Here is a 13412-nt window from a genome sequence, read left to right on the forward strand (position 1 = left end):
TGCAATTTAATTTGGTAGGTATTTTGTGTTACCTGGATTTGCAAATTTCCAGCCTGCTGCATTCTCTCCTTGTTCCTTCCCTGAGCCCAGTTATTTTATAGCCTGCATGAGCACACTTCAATTAAGTAGTTTAGTGACAAATTTCTTTCTCAACTGATCATGTAATGATTGGGAATGTGCCATAAAAGGGACAAACAGGCTGCGGAAGCACTGTCCCTGTAAGATGCAGCATGGAGGTTGTGTGAGAATCTGAAAGGGACCGTGCAATGCAGCAGAAGGCAACAAGTGACCCATCCATACAGAGCAGGGAAAGAACAATGGATAGCACCTCAGTTAAAAATGCAGGCAAGGAACTCTCAGATGAATATGCTGACCCTGCGAGCATTATAATCACCAATGGTCATTTCAGGATTAAATTCGTGAACATTTTTTTGCAGAGAAGAATCTATTGTGTGTTTGCCTCAATTCTACAGTTTCTGGCATTTTGCCACTTCTGGCAATTTTGTACAACTTTAATTCTGAATAACCATCTCAACATTTAAGTTTCTCATGGGCCCATGGGTACTCCTGGGATCGGTCAGTTGGAACTGATGTGTTGTTTCGAAGATTTCAGTGGGGATCGATAAATTGGACTACAGCCTAGGAAGCAGCTTTCCATTTGTTATGGACCAAATGAGATAAGACCCCCTTCAATATATTTTAAGAAGGTAGCCTAGATCCTAGTGTTTTCTTCTTGTAAAGGGAGATGTGAAGTATCATGTTCTTCCAGATGCAATACGACTGGCCAAACTACTTGACGTTAAGCAAAACACAATTTATTTAAACAGTATAGTTAAAATACAACCAAAAGAAAGAGGAATTTGGAATAATTTAATTATTAGAAAAATTAACCAAATAATAGACACAGTACTTATTATTAATTAACTGTTTCAATATCAGAACATCCCATTAACACACCCCTGGGCAAAAAGGCAAATTTAGAAACAGATTCTCACAAGCAGCTCTCCAATCCAGGAAGAAAAAAAATTAAGATAAAATTCAGAGAAAGTAGAAGCTAGGAGACATTCATTGAAGCTTCCAACTCTTCAGGGACCCCGAAGGCTTCTGCTTAAAACTAAACCTAAAAACTTAAAAAAAGAACGAGGAAGCCTGCGAGAGATCTGTGAGAACTAGCCACACCCAGGCTCCTTCCATTTCTCTAACTTTTAAACAAAACCTAAGGACTCACAAATTGTTTACTTCCTTAGAGACAGTTTTTCACCTCTGCCTTACTACGTCTCTTCAAAACAAAACCAGGACAAAATAATCTCTTAAACTGACACCATCGTCATTCACTGGAGCATATTTGGACCAGGTTTCCAGCTGGTTTCATGATGCTGCAGGGGGCAAACATATAATTCTATTGGAAAAGCTTTTCCAGCAACACTTGTTTATTGTTCCTGATTTACAGCATCCGCAGTTCTTTTGGTTTTTAATTCTATTGGATGTGGGATTGGGGTACATCACTTAATTTTGGCCTGAATTGCATTAAAACTGCCAGTGCACGTATCCCTTTCAGTCACATTAGTAAGTAGGCTGAGGGGGCAGCAATTTAAATATTCTTTTAGCTAATGGTACCAGCACCAGTTTTGCCTGCTTCTCCTGAACCAACCTGACACTAATGCCTACCGCTGGCAAGTAGGTAGCTAAAAACACTAGAGAATGATTAGTGGATGCCATAGACCACATATGATGAGTTGATACAATGTTCCTCATAACTAAATTGAATGCCTGCAGTGTATTAAGGTGTAAATGTTAGTGAAAATGAAACAATGACCAAAAAGCATTCAATTTTTACTTTTCTCACTGTTTAAAATATCTGCATAATATAAAGTTCCAATGAGGTGTATGTTTCTAAGATTCAAAGTGACAGTTATAACAGGATAAGAGAATTATGGATGCTGGAGATTTAGACAATTTTTCACTAGTTGATATCAGTTCTGATGGAGAGTCACCAGACTCAAAATGTTAACTCAGCTTTCTCCCCACAGATGCTTCCAGACCTGCTGAGTTTCTCCAGCGTTTTCTGTTTTTGTTTTAAAATGACAGTTGTTGGTGTTATTCTGTAATATTCCTTCATCAGTGCTTTTAATGCAGGAATTGAACTGCGTATTTGAAATGATTTAATCATTTCACTGAATCAAAAGATGAAGGAATATGATGCAAAAATTTCAATTGGAAATATCCCCAGGAGTAATTTATAGATTCATTGGATTTGGGGATCAAGGAAATAGCAAGGGAGTCAAACATATTTTGCATCAAATTCTTTGAAGTGGAAGAGACTTTGATCATTCCATTAATACTAAAGAATATTGGGGAGGAATTAAGCACCATCACAATTGCTAAATAAATAGCATTAGAAAAGCTATTGGCTAAAGGCAGAGAAGTCCCTTGGCCTTGATGGTTTGCTTTCCAGGACTATGAAAGAGGTAGCTACAGAGATAACGGATGCATTGGTTGTAATTTTCCAAAAAAAAGTCAGATTCTGGGGAAGCACCAGACGATTAGAAAACCACCAATGTGAAATCCCTATTGAAAAAGGTTGGGGGGATGGGTTGGGGAAGCAAACAATGAGTAACTATAGGCTAATTAGACTCTCATTATTTGTTGCAAAATATTGGAATCAACTATGAAGAAAGTAATAGCACAACATTCATAAAATCATGATTAACCAAACAGAATCACAACCGTCTCATTGAAGGAAAATTGTGTCTGACTAATTTATTTGATATTTTGAGGAAGCCTTAACCGGAATGGACAGGTATGTTGTATTTGGACTTCCAGAAGACATTTGACAAGGTAACTCACAAAGATAAGACAAGAGCCCACAATGTTGGAGAAAGTTAATTGGCACACATTGAGAATTGGGTCATGGGCAGGAAACAGCAAGGGGGAATATGGGGTTCTTTTTCAGGCTGGTTACACGTGACCAATGGGATTCGTAGCGGTCACAACTGTCTGCAATATACATTTAATGACTTGAAGGAAAGAAGTGTAGCCAAATTTGCAGACAATAATGAATGGCTAGAAAGACAGGTTGTGAGAGGGATACGAACAGCTTACAGAGAGATATTGATAGGGTAAATTATTGGGCAAAATGTTGGAAAATGGAGTATAAAGTGGGAAATGGGAAGTTGTTCATTTCAGAGGGGAAAAGCTGCAATACAAAGTGATATGGGGGTACTTGTGCATGAAAAATTGAAAGCTAGCACATAGGTGCAACATGTAATCAGGAATTCTAATGGAATGTTGGCCCTTATTTCAAGGGATTTAGAATATAAGACAAGGAATGTCTTACTGCAACTATATAAGGTAGTGGTGAGACCACATCTGGAATGCTGCAAGCTATGTTGGTTCCCCTATTTAAGGACAGATATCATTACAATAGAGACTATAATAGAAATTAGAATAAAATGGAAATTTATTATCAAGTGTACTTTTGCATGAAAAATACAACGAAAAGTTTTATAAGTAGCCCCACAACAGTGCCTACGTCAATGACAGAAGTCATAAATAATAATTTTAATAAAGTAAAATTAAGATAAAGCTCATCATATTTCAGTTTTCAGCTCTTGGATTCAGGGAAAGCCAATTAAGGAATGATTGAATACCCTGAAGACTCTGCCGGGATGAGAAAGCCATGCTGGGCCATTGGAGTATTGGGTCATTGAAATATAGAAACAAAGAAGAGAGGAGCAGAAGGAGGCCATTTGGTCCTTCGCGCCTGCTCCACCATTCTTTGTGATCATGGCTGATTGTCTAACCCAATAGCCTAATCCTGTTTTCTCACCATAACCTTTGATCCCATTCACCCTAAGTACTACATCTAGTCACCTTTGAATACATTCAGTGTTTTGGCATCAACTAATTCCTGTGGTAGTTCATTTCACAGGCTCACCATTCTTTGGGTGAAGAAATGTTTCCTCATCTCTGTCTTAAATAGTCTATCCCAAAACCTCATACTGTGACCTCTGGTTCTGGACACACCCACCATGCAAGAGCATCTTTCCTCAGTAAAGGACACCAAAACTGGATGCAATATTCCATGTGTGGTCTTACCAAGGCCCTATACAACTACAATAACACATCCCTGCTCTTGTACACAAAACCTCTCGCAATGAAGGGCAACATACCATTTGCCTTCTTTACCCCCTGCTGGACCTGCATGCTTACTTTCAGCGACTGGTGCACAAGGACACCCAGGTCTCACTGCACACTCCCCTCTCCCAGTTTACAGCCAATCAGGTAGTAATCTGCCTTATGTAAGAGATAACAAGGTGTAGAGCTAGATGAATACAGCAGGCCAAGCATCATCTTAGGAGCAGGAAAGCTGACGATTCGGGCCTAGACCCTTCATCAGAAAAACCTTCTTGTTTTTCCTTCCGAACTAAATAACCTCACATTTATCCAAATTATACTGCATCTGCCATTGATTTGCCCACTTACTCAACCTGTCGAGATCATGCTGAAGGATTTCTGCATCCTCATCACAGTTTAGCCTCCTGCCCAGCTTGTTTTTTTTCGCAAACTTGGAGATGTTAGATTTTGTTCCCCCATCTAAATCATTAATATATGTTGTGAATAGATGGGGTCCCAGCACTGATCCCTGTGGCACCCCATTAGTTACTGCCTGCCAATTTGAAAAGGACCCATTAATTCCTACACTTTGTTTCCTCTCTGCCAACCAGTTTCTTATCCATCTCAATACACTTCCCTAATTCCGTGTGCTCTAAACTTACACATTAATATCTTATGTAGGACTTTGTCAAATGCTTTCTAAGAATCCAAATATACTACATCGACCAGCTCTATCTTGTCAACTCGACTTATTACATCTTCGTAGAATTCCAACAGATTTGTTAAGCATGATTTCCTCTTCTTAAATCTATGCTGACTCTGTCTAATCCTGCCCCTACTTTGGCCAGAAGCCTCTGCCAAAGAAGACTGCCAGGCTGAGACTGGACAACAACCCCTGCTGGGCTGCTGGAATACCTGGATGCCAAAGACGTTCAAACAGAGATGAGATCTCCACACCGGGAGAAGACCACCACACCCCAAGAGTCTTTGACACTGGAGACCACAAGGCTGGGTCAAGACAACATTTCTCCTCATCCAGGCCTAGCTGCACATCTGGAGCTTCAGCCTAAACTGCAGGTCAGGACTGGGGGAGTCAGCTTGGGACTTGTTCCCTGCTCACCAAGAGACCCTGAGCTGGGGTGGAGCCATGTTCAGCTGATCCTCACATTGCTGCTCCTTCACCTGCCACTTTTGAGGCTTAAAAGAAAACTAAACTGAAAGAAAAGAAAAAAAAGAAAAAAAAACAGAAGCAAAAAGAAGAAGAAAAAGAGAAAGAAAGCCGATGGGAGTGGATGAGCACCAGGGTCAGTACCCCCTACTCTGCCGCTATCTTGAAAGTTCAATAGGATGATCCCTAATATGGATAGATTGTCCTATGAGCAAAAGCTGAACAGGTCGGGACTCTGCTCAGTGGAGTTTAGAAAAATAAGAGGTAATTTCATTGAAATTTATAGGATTCTTAAGGGGTTTGACAAGGTAAATGCTGAAATGATGTTTCCTGTCATGGGAGAGTATACAGTTTCAGGATAAAGGGGCACTAATTTAAAAGTGAGATGCGGAAGACTTTCTTCTCTTAGAGGATTGTCAGCACTTGGAAGTCCTTGCCACAGAGGGCTGTGTGGGTAGAGTACTTATGTATAATTAAGCCTGAGAGAGAGAGACAGAGATTCTTGATCAGTAGGACAGTCAAAGGTTACGTGGAAAGAGGAGAAAAGTGGATGTGAGGACTGTTGGATTACAGCCTGATACTCTTGAATGGTGCAGCAAGATCAAGAGGTTGTACAGCCTTCTCCTATTTCTGTTTCTTACGGTCAAAGGCTAATTCCGCCTCCCCACCTCCACCCCATCTGTGGTACATAGTCCTATGAAGCATGCTGTACACTGCTAGTGCAGGATGGATAAATTCATCCAAACTATCATGAGGATCCAGCATCTGAAACCAATGCTTTGTCAGTAGTATGCTTGAGCTCACACTCCCCAGTGACTATTTGCAGGTTAAATGAGGCGCAGGCTGTGTTCAAGTCTATGCTTGTTCATCGACATGTCTTGGCAGGTCTAGTTCTTTGACGCGTATTGGAATGAGTTTTTTGATTGACAAAGAGTTTTCCCAAGGCTGTGTTTTCTTATTTATCGTCTTCACTAACCACAATTCCACAGCGGATTCTTTGGATGCTAAAGTTGCATCAGTCATCAGTGTTATCTAGTTAACCTGTTTAAACTGAAACAAATCCATAGCATCGTAATGATTTGAATCAGTAATTCAGATCTGTATTTACATCTTGCTGAAAATTTCCTTTATTGATAAGTTTAGAGAAACAAACATGAATTCAGATCCAGGAATAGTAAAAGGAAGTGCATTTTATGTGCTTGGGAAGAGAGCAAGAAAGAGAGAAAGAATTGATGCAGAATTGAAAGGTTTCCTCTCTTTCTCACTCTCTATCTCTTTGTTACTGTCATCCTCTCAGAAACAGCACCTGATTTACTGAGAACTGTGGTTCAGATTAAATCTTACAATTCAGAGATTCTCAGGACTTTTAATTACATAGTCTTGATCTTCCATTTTGTACTGGAATGTATCTTCTTTTTCAACCTTATACTGATGTTTATGTGTGTCTTTGCATTTTATTATTTTCCTTGGTGGTTAGCAGGCAATAAAACTTTGTGATTCTTTCACTCAAGAAAAGCATATGATTAGCTCCTTCATTCTTGGACAAGCAAGCTGGGTTTCATTTGAAGTAGGATGTGTTGTGTGCTTAAAGGAATTAAAAATCTTAGCTTTGGTCAACTGAAAGTGTTAAAAGCGGCCATAAATCAACCTCCTCATCTGGTTATAACATTTATTCAACCTTTAAGTGAACTAAGCGGGATGGCATGGTGGTTCATATTAACATTGCCTTTTGGTTCCAGGAACCCAAGTTAAATTCCAGCCTTGGGCAACATTGTGGATTTTTCATGGTCTTCCTATGTTTGCGTGAGTTTCTGCCAGGTGCTGTTATTTCCTTCCACAGTCCAAAAATGAGGAGTTTAGGTTGATTGGCCATGCTAAATTGTCTGTAATGTCCAGGGGTGTGTAGGTTGGGTGGATTAGCCATGGGAAATGTAAAGTTACAGAGATGGGATAGGGGGCTGTGTCTGTGTATGATGCTGTTTCAAGGGTCAGTGCAGATTCAATGGGCTGGATGGTCTCTTTCTGCACTGCAGGGGCTCTAAGGTACAGCGTCAGTAAATTCAAAACAAGTTTTGTATGATTGTATAGACAAGAGTATGTAAAAGTGTTTAAGCAGTGCATTGTATAGTGTTAATTTAGCACAGCACCTAATTGCTAAAATTGATTATAATTAATAAGAGTTCATTGTTAACAAACATTCTTTAAATGTTGAAGTGTATTAAACATGTTCTTCCAAGTGGACTCAGAGTGGAAGTGTAGCAACAAACTCTTTACAAAGCACGTGAACCAATGGGGAGACAAAGGGGGGATTGTGCCTCCTTTGGGAAGTGCTCTCTGTGCATCAGAGGAATCCCCTCACAAAACATACCTTCCAATTTGTGCTTCTACACTTGTTCTCCCAAATTCGTCCCACCCCTTGCCATCACTTTGCCCAATCCTCAGCTTGTTTAATCCATCTGCAGCGTATCATTGTTTCAAGTTGATTAATTTGAGGCGGACCTCTTTCTTGCAAGGTGGGGATGAACAGTAAAACTCAAAAAATCAGCCCATTTCCACAGATTGTGAAATGTTCTATTTTTGCTGGCATTTCAGCATTGCCCTGTACAAGTAATGGCAGAGGGCTCTGACTTGGTTTGCTTTTTGAAAATGGATCATTTTCCAGATAGAGGTCAGTTTAGATTTATTGAACTTATTTACCATGTGAAATAACCACCGAGAGAACAGTGAATGTTGCAAATCAGAAACAGAAACAAAAGTTGCTGGAAAAGCTGAGCATGTCTGGCAGCACCTGTGAAGAAAAATTGGAGTTAACATTTTGGGTCAGGTGACCCTTCCTCAGAATTGGTGGTAGCTGGGAAAACTTCAGTTTATATGCAGAAGACAAGATGGGGGCGCGGTGGTGGTATTGGTGTAAATAATAAGTCAGGATAGAGCCCAAAAGGGAGAGAACAGACAAAAAAATTGATAATGATCCTTCTGGGAGTGTGAATAACTTAATGGAGACTGTTAGTGACTAACAACAGGTAGTTTGTAATGGCAGGCTGTGTGATAACAGATGATAAAATGTGAGGCTGGATGAACACAGCAGGCCAAGCAGCATCTCAGGAGCACAAAAGCTGATGTTTCGGGCCTAGACCCTTCATCAGAGAGGGGGATGGGGGGAGGGAACTGGAATAAATAGGGAGAGAGGGGGAGGCGGACCGAAGATGGAGAGTAAAGAAGATAGGTGGAGAGAGTGTAGGTGGGGAGGTAGGGAGGGGATAGGTCAGTCCAGGGAGGACGGACAGGTCAAGGAGGTGGGATGAGGTTAGTAGGTAGCGGGGGGTGCGGCTTGGGGTGGGAGGAAGGGATGGGTGAGAGGAAGAACCGGTTAGGGAGGCAGAGACAGGTAGGACTGGTTTTGGGATGCAGTGGGTGGGGGGGAAGAGCTGGGCTGGTTGTGTGGTGCAGTGGGGGGAGGGGACGAACTGGGTTGGTTGAGGGATGCAGTAGGGGAAGGGGAGATTTTGAAACTGGTGAAGTCCACATTGATACCATATGGCTGCAGGGTTCCCAGGCGGAATATGAGTTGCTGTTCCTGCAACCTTCGGGTGGCATCATTGTGGCAGTGCAGGAGGCCCATAATGGACATGTCATCAAGAGAATGGGAGGGGGAGTGGAAATGGTTTGCGACTGGGAGGTGCAGTTGTTTTTTGCGAACTGAGCGGAGGTGTTCTGCAAAGCGGTCCCCAAGCCTCCGCTTGGTTTCCCCAATGTAGAGGAAGCCGCACCGGGTACAGTGGATGCAGTATACCACATTGGTAGATGTGCAGGTGAACCTCTGCTTGATGTGGAATGTCATCTTGGGGCCTGGGATGGGGGTGAGGGAGGAGGTGTGGGGACAAGTGTAGCATTTCCTGCGGTTGCAGGGGAAGGTGCCGGGTGTGCTGCAGCCATATGGTATCAATGTGGACTTCACCAGTTTCAAAATCTCCCCTTCCCCTACTGCATCCCTCAACCAGCCCAGTTCGTCCCCTCCCCCCACTGCACCACACAACCAGCCCAGCTCTTCCCCCCCACCCACTGCATCCCAAAACCAGTCCAACCTGTCTCTGCCTCCCTAACCGGTTCTTCCTCTCACCCATCCCTTCCTCCCACCCCAAGCCGCACCCCCCGCTACCTACTAACCTCATCCCACCTCCTTGACCTGTCCGTCCTCCCTGGACTGACCTATCCCCTCCCTACCTCCCCACCTATACTCTCTCCACCTATCTTCTTTACTCTCCATCTTCGGTCCGCCTCCCCCTCTCTCCCTATTTATTCCAGTTCCCTCCCCCCATCCCCCTCTCTGATGAAGGGTCTAGGCCCGAAACGTCAGCTTTTGTGCTCCTGAGATGCTGCTTGGCCTGCTGTGTTCATCCAGCCTCACATTTTATCATCTTGGAATCTCTAGCATCTGCAGTTCCCATTATCTCTGTGTGATAACAGAGCCTGGTGTGTGGGGTTGGGGGCTGGGCCAAGGGAGAGTTCAGGCCTAAAATGATTGAACTTGATATTCAGTTCAGAAGGCTGCAGGGTTGCCAAGTGGAAAATGAGGTTCTGTTCTTCCCACTTGCACTGAGCTTCGCTGAAACACTGCAGCAAGCCTGAGGCAGAGATGTTGGCCAGGGAAAAGGTTGGTATGTTAAAGTGTCAGGCAACTGGAAGCTCAGAGTCTTTTTCGCAGGCAGAACATAGACGTTCTGCAAAGCAATCACTCAGTCTACACTTTGTTCCCCCAGTGTAGAGGAGAACACATTGTGAGCAGACAATGCAGTAAACTAGACTGTGTGAAGTACAGGTAAAGTGCTGCTTCACCTGGAAAGTGAGTTTGGGCTCTTGGATACTGAGGAGAGAGGAGGTAAATGGGCAGGTGTTGCAGGTGGCGGGTGAAGGTGCCAAGGGGCTGTTGAGAATGTTGGGAATGAAGGAAGTGTGGATTAGGGTGTTCTGGAGGCAGAAGGTGGACAAGAGAAGGGAGGAAAATATGTGTCTGGTGCTGGCAGCTTGCTGGAGATGGAGGAAATGGTGGCTGATGATCTTCTGGATGTCAATGCTGGTGGGATAGCAGGTAAGGACAAAGTGAACCCTGTCACTGTTGCAGGATGGAGGAGATATGGTGAGGGCTGAAATGCCGGAGATGGGTTGGACCCAGTTGAGGGCCCTGTTGACAATAATGCTGGGGCATCTTGATTGCGGAAGAAGGTGGACGTTTCGGAGGCTCCTTTGTTGAAGTCGGCTACACCTGAACAAGTGGAAATAGAGGAACTGGGTGAATGGAATGGAGACTTTTCAGGAAGCAGTGTGTGAGGATGTATAGTCCAGGTAGCTGTGGGAGTCAGTGGGTTTGTAATGGATATTAGTGGCCAAGCTGTCCCCAGAAATGGAAACAGAGATGTCAAGGGAGGGAAAGGAGGAGTCAGAGATAGACCAGGTGAAAGTAGGGACAGGGTGGAAATTGGAAGCGAAATTGAGGAACTTACCCAATTCTGGATGAGAGAAGGAAGCAGCACTGGTAATATCATCAATATATTGGAGAAAGGGTTGTGGGTGGGGACCAGAACAGGACTGGAACAAGGAATGTTCCATGTACCCCATGAAGAGACAGGCATAACTGAGCCCCATGGGGCTACCCATGGCCACCCACTTACCCGAAAAAAATGAGAGGAGTTAAAAGAGAAGTCATTGAGGGTGAGGAAGAACTCAGCCAAGTAGAGGAAGGTGGTGACAGTTTAGGCTTTTACTCCAAAAGAAGTAGAGAGCCCTGTGACCATCCTGGTGGGAGGTGAATTTGTAAAGGGATTGCACGGTGTATGATAAAGAAGAGAGAGCTGGAGCCTACAGACTGGAAATTCTGAAACTGGCATAAAGAATCAGAAGGATCACGGATGCACATGGGCAGTGACACAGTCAGTGGAGAAATGGCTGAGTCAAGATAGGAAGCGATGAGTTCAGTGGGGCAGGAGCAGGCTGAAACAAGGCAGACCTGTCTGTGGATTTTCAGAAGGAGGTTATGGGACTATCAGCTTGGAGGCGGTGGGTGGGAGATCACCAGATGAAATGTGGTCAGCTACTGTAGTTGATAAAATGGTTTGATGTGCCATGGTGGGGTCATGGTCCAGGGGTAGATAGGTGGAACTTGGAGGATATCTGAGAGCTGGTGCTTAGCCTTTGCAATGAGAAGTCAGTACTCCAGACTACAGCAGCGCCACGCTTAGTGGTAAGCTTTAAAACAAAGTCAGAGTTGGGTCTAAACACATGGAGAGTGGTCAGTTTGGAGGGTGATAGGTTGGATTGGTTGAGGAGGGAAGAGAAATTGAAGTGACCAGTGTCATGTTGATAGATCTTGATGAACAGATCGGGTGCATGTAAAAGGCCGGAGGTGGGGGGGAGAGTCCAGGTGGAGGGAGAGTGTTGAAACTGGGCAAAGGGGTCTGTGGGTTGGGGAGAAGACTCGTATCCAAAGAAATGGGCACAAAGGTGAAGATGACAAAAGAAGATTTCGACTTTATGCCGTACCCAAAATTCATTAAAGTGTGAGATAAAGCCGAGATCTTTGCTGAAAACAGAAAGGTCAGCATTTCTGTGCTTAGATCCAACTCTGATTTTGTTATTAAGCCTGCCGATAAGAATAGTGCTGTTGAAGTCTGGCTTTCTGACCTCGACATTGCAGAAGCTGAGCCCCAGCTCTCAGATACTACTTCCTATCTTCCCCTGGACCATAACCCCACCATGGCAGATCAGGCCATAGTATCCACCATGGCCACCGACCTCAGTTCATCTGGTGATCTACTCTCTTCATTGACTCCAAGCCTTTAATCCCTCTGGCCTCACACAGCTCGCTACTACCTCCTTCAGGAAATCCACAGACAGTTCTACCAGGGTAGACCCATAAATTCCGCCTGCTCCTGCCACACAGAACTCATCTTTTCCTACCTTGAGTCAGACTTTTCTTCCCTGACCCAGTGACTGCCCATATACATCTGTGATTCCTCTGATCCTTTACACCAGATTTGGAATTTCCAGTTTGCAGGGTCCAGCTGCCTCCTCTTTACTGTGGACATGCAATCCCTTTACAAATTCATCCCCCAGCAGCATGGTCACAGGGCTCTCTGCTTCTTCCCGGAGGAAAGGCCTGAACTGTCACCACCGTCCTGCATTTGGCTGAGCTCGTCTTCACCATCAATGATTTCTCTTTTAACTCCTCTCAGTTTCTTCAGATAGGAGGGGTACCCATAGGTAACCTCATGGGCCCTAGTTATACCTGTCTCTTCATGGGAGCATGGAACATTCCTTGTTCCAGTCCCTTTCCAGCCCCACCCACAGCTCTTTCTCCAATATATCAATGATATTATTGGTGCTACTTCCCTCTCTTGTCCGGATTTGGAAATGTTACTCGATTTTTGCTTCCAATTTCCATCAGCCCTCACTTTTACCTGTTCTATCTCTGACTCCTCCCTTCCCTTCCTCCACATCTCTTTCCATTTCTGGGTAAAGACAGGCCACTAATATCCACTATAAAGCCATCAACTTACACAACTACCTGAACTACATATCTTCGCACCCTGCTTCCTGTAAAGGCTCCATCCAATTCTCCCAGTTCTGCCATCGCATATGTTCAGATGAGGCCAACTTTGACTAGGGAGTCTCTGAAATGTCCACCTTCTTCCTCAACTGAGGATTTCCCAGCACTGTTGTTGACAAGGCCCTCAAGCAGGCCTGACCCATCTCCTGCACTTCCCCCCCTTTCCTCCCATAACAGTGATAGGGTTCCCCGATCCTTACCAGCATCCACATCCAGAAGATCATCAGATGCCATTTCTGCCATCTCTGGCAAGATGCCATCACCAGACACATAACCCCCTGCGTTCCCTTTGTCCAACTTCCACAGGGACCATTCCTTCCGGGACACCTGGTCCTTTACTCCCAATACATACCCACAACTCCGTGGCACCTTCTGCTGCAACTAGTGAAGGTGCAACAGCTACCAAAATATGACCTCAGTATCCAGATGCCCAAACATACCTTCGAGGGGAAGCAGCACTTTCCTGCACTTCCCACAATCTAGTTTACGGCATCCGCTGCTCACAATGTGGTCTCCTCTACATTC

At 44.1% G+C, this 13412-nt stretch overlaps 1 protein-coding gene across 5 annotated transcripts in view; it reads left to right on the forward strand.

Moving 5' to 3' along the window:
- LOC125461628 (sodium/potassium-transporting ATPase subunit beta-1-interacting protein 3-like) overlaps positions 1–13412 on the forward strand; it is a 193583-nt gene that overhangs the window by 58416 nt on the left and 121755 nt on the right. The gene's annotated exons all lie outside the window — the stretch shown is intronic.

Source organism: Stegostoma tigrinum, chromosome 19 (assembly GCF_030684315.1).
Source record: "Stegostoma tigrinum isolate sSteTig4 chromosome 19, sSteTig4.hap1, whole genome shotgun sequence".
Lineage (NCBI taxonomy): Eukaryota > Metazoa > Chordata > Chondrichthyes > Orectolobiformes > Stegostomatidae > Stegostoma > Stegostoma tigrinum.